This window comes from Agrilus planipennis, unplaced genomic scaffold (assembly GCF_000699045.2).
Source record: "Agrilus planipennis isolate EAB-ADULT unplaced genomic scaffold, Apla_2.0 scaffold108, whole genome shotgun sequence".
In the NCBI taxonomy this organism is placed as follows: Eukaryota; Metazoa; Arthropoda; class Insecta; order Coleoptera; family Buprestidae; genus Agrilus; species Agrilus planipennis.
In genome coordinates this window covers 800,518-804,687 of record NW_020439204.1, presented here as the reverse complement: position 1 = coordinate 804,687, position 4,170 = coordinate 800,518, and positions in this window count along the sequence as shown.

Here is a 4,170-nt window from a genome sequence, read left to right as displayed (position 1 = left end):
TTGCATTTGATTATCATATTGCATAATATAATAGTCAAGTTCTTCGGTGCACATTTCATAAACTTCGAAACTATTATTGTATAATGTCTCATAATCATTTCTTTATTTATTTAATGCGTTTAAGTAATAGTTACATGTATTATCAGATTTAACAAATGTAACAATAAATAGAAATAGTATTATTTTAAACATGATTATGTTAGTTTTATTACAGTTACTTTAATAATAACAATAATTTGGTTGTTTTATGTTTTTATTACATTATATTCCCCCACCACACATTTACATTTCTATCTTACTAAATTTTTCAAAAACAATCTTAATAATTTTACATTTTCTCTAGAACAATTTGCTTTATTAAATACTAAATCATGTAAATTACAAGGTAAATATGTGTAGTCCTTTTTAAGTTTTTGGAGTGATGGACATTGTAGATCTTCTAAATTGATAATATTTATACTCTTATCATCCAGAATATCTTCAATCTATTTAGCTTTCTCTAAACCTTTTACGTAAACCGTTGTTGCATCATTTAACTGTAATTCTATTTTTATTACATATTTTAAGAGACAGTAGTCAATTTTTCCACTTCTTTAGCCACAAATCGATTAGTGTCTGTTTTAAAACCTTGTAAATCAACGATTATAGATTTTTCCATTTTTTTTGTCTTTTAACCGTGCACACACTGTTTCACTTCTTCTTTTACTGGGTAGATTTCTTATCTTTTTCTGATATTTATACCAACAATAATATAAAAAAAAGGGGGAACATCACCTGATACTTAAATGATTTTCAACCTAGATTCGAACTTGAGGTGAAAACTGAAATATTTACAAATTCAAACATTTATCTTCATAACCTAAGGAACCCTTTAAATAAAAATAGCTAGATGGACAGTGCTTATGGCCTTCAGACTTTAGTAATTCTGTAAATGTGCACGGAATACATTTCATATTAGGTTCGTCAGTTTCACCTTTACATATAGGACATCTAAACTTAATTTTAACAGGTATTTCTTTTTCTATAAAATACGAACAACACTTGTGAGGGGATTGCAATTCACGAATCTTTCGTGAATAATTAAACAATAGGCAGACGTTTTTGCAGGTACATTTTCAATCGTTTCAAATTCTAATCGAATATTAATAGCGCCATTTTTAATCGTTTTACTTTGATGTGAGCAATTAATAACCACTAGCGGTGCACGTTTCTTAAACAAATCTGGTGTTAGGACAGGTTCGTCGCTACTTTTATTCCAATAATACGATCGTTGAAATTTGCTATTCGCTCTGAGGGAAGGCATGGTAGCGGAATTTAAATCGACTGAAGCGTTCGCAGTGGTCACTTTGAACATTACGGGAGGCTACTATAACCGAAACTGTAAACAAAAACACGTTAAAATAATTTTTTTCGTTTTAATTTAAATAAATTAAATAAAAATGAGACATCAAAGTTGTTGTGCAGTGAATTGTAAAAATACGAGCAGAAAAAGTGAGTGCAAATTTTATAAATTTCGTACCGCTAAATGGAAAATTAATCAACGGAATCAGTGGATAGCTGCGGTTAAAAGGCTAAAGTAAGTAGTATCATAACCTTATTGTTATCAAAAAAAATAATTCAGAGTGTTATAAATTTTTGTAAAATTGTTAAGTTCAGCAAATGTAAATAATTTTTTTTGCAATGCTGTAATGAAAAAGTAAAAAGAAAANCTAAATAAATTATATATTATAAAAATTTAATGATTAAAAGAAAAATAAAAGTTATCACAGACTGAAAAAATTTTGATTTTGAAAACAGTTTAATTAATACTGTGCTGAAATAATGAAAAATATATATTTATAGCGTTGATGGATAACCGTGGGTCCCCAAGCCATATGATTGTATTTGTAGTGACCATTTTATTGGGGGTAAAAAATCAGAAGAGGAGTTAAGACCTAGCTACATTCTAACAATATTTCCTTCAATTTACAAGTCTCCAAAAGTTAATGAATCTTCGGTCATAAACAGGTAAACATTATTTGGTAAAATTAGACCAATGTTAATAACATAATTATAATAATTTCATATTTTCAGATACAAGCGTTTAATAAACCAGCAGATAAAAAAATCACCTCCAAAATCAAGTTCTGAACTCACGGTATTAGAACCGATGGAAGTGATAAATGAATATGATAACCCTCCGATTGTGTCTTTAAAAGTTGACCAAGAGTGTCAAGTTCATTTTTATTCAAACTCTGATGTCAATTCTCAAACGTTTATTTGCAATCGTTATGTCACAAATGATTTGTGTCATGCTGAAACTCAGACAGAAGTAGTTGAAGATATAGGCCGATAACAATTAATGCTAGTAATAAAAAATTTGTTAATAAAGAATGTGGGACTGATCAAAAAACGTTTCCTGATAAGGAAAGTCAAGCGGATAATAAAATCTTCAGAGGATTCGCATCGGTGACAAAAGAAGAAATCATTGATCTGGCCGGTGTATCATTCCCAAATTTTGATTTCTCATTGAGTAGACTATGTACACCTACGCCACGAAAATACATTGTATCAAAAAAAGACCGACTATTAATTTTTTTAATGAAAATTAAAACTGGATTAACATTTTCGGCACTTGGTGTATTATTTAGTGTTCACAGAACAACAATTTCAACAATTTTTTATGAAATCCTACAATATATTGCTAGTGCGACAAGAAATTTAGTATTTTGGCTAGATATCGACTCAGTACAAGAAACAATGCCTGATTGTTTTCTACCTGATTATAATAACACCAGAGTCATAACTGATTGCACTGAATTTCGAATAGATATTCCGACAAGTGTCGACAACCGTGCTCTTCCTTACTCACAATACAAAAAGTATTTCACGGCCAAAGTTCTTATTGGTATAACTCCTGGAGGTTTTATATCCTTGAGATCTGACGTAGCTGGAGGACGGAAATCAGATTCTCAGCTTACAATAAAGTCAGGGTTGTTGGATTTATTGGAGAATGGTGACATAGTTTTGGCTGATAAAGGTTTTCCAGAAATAAAAACAGTGATTGACGCAAGTGGCAAGAAAGTGGAAATGGTTATGCCGCCTTTTCTAGAGAAAAAAAATGAATTTTCAAGTGAAGAATCTCAACAGACATACAGCGTTGCAAGGGTTAGGATTCACGTTGAAAGAATTATGCAGCGGTTAAGTACATATCAAATATTGCATAAAATTCCACAACATTTGTTCTATTGCATTGATGATATTTTGCACATTTATTGTGTTTTGGTAAATTTACAGCCTCCAATTATTTTTGATAACAAAGATCCTGAAAATGAGGGATGAGAATATTTTATTACTCATAAAAGTTGGTCAGTGAGTACTTGTAAAAATACAAATTTATGATTGTAAGAAACTGTACATTTATTTTCAGCTATTAATTACATAAATAATTAAGATTTTTGTAAAACATGTAACGATTAATAAAATTCTTTTAAATTGATAGTATTGTAACAGACAATAACACTCTTTACTAATTTAATAAATATTAATTTTTCAGTAACTACTTATCAAACTAATTATTTNTCGATTTTCGTTCATATACATGGAGCGAGCTTGAACGGAAAAACGTATAAAACACCATAAATAGTCATTTTTGAACAAAAATAAAGCAAGCAACAGCTAGTTCTTATCATTTATTAATTACTTATCGTTATCAGTTGTCATTTACTGATGAATTAAGGAAAAATTTGTCCTAATGTTCGATTTCGGTTCCCAAAAATAACCCATGTATAGCTACCTGTCGATTGTTTGGGAACCAAAACAGAACTTCTGCCAAATATTTTTGCTTAATTCATCGATAAATGATAACTGATAATATAGATTAACCGATAAATGATATAAAGAGCTCCTGCTTGCTTTATTTTTGCCAAAAATTTATTATTTATGGTGTTTTTTACCTTTTTTCGGTCTTAAACGACCCACATATATGAACTAAAATATAACTTTTGTTGAAAATTTTTGCTTAATTCATCAATAAATCACATTTAATATCAAATATTATTTCATAAATAATCTAAATACGTTCTCCCTAGCTTTGATTTTTGTAAAATAATAGGAATTTCTTGCTCGAATTGAGTTTTTTTAATTTTTAAGATTTTAAATTCAACTTTTACTGAAAATTTTTGCTTAATT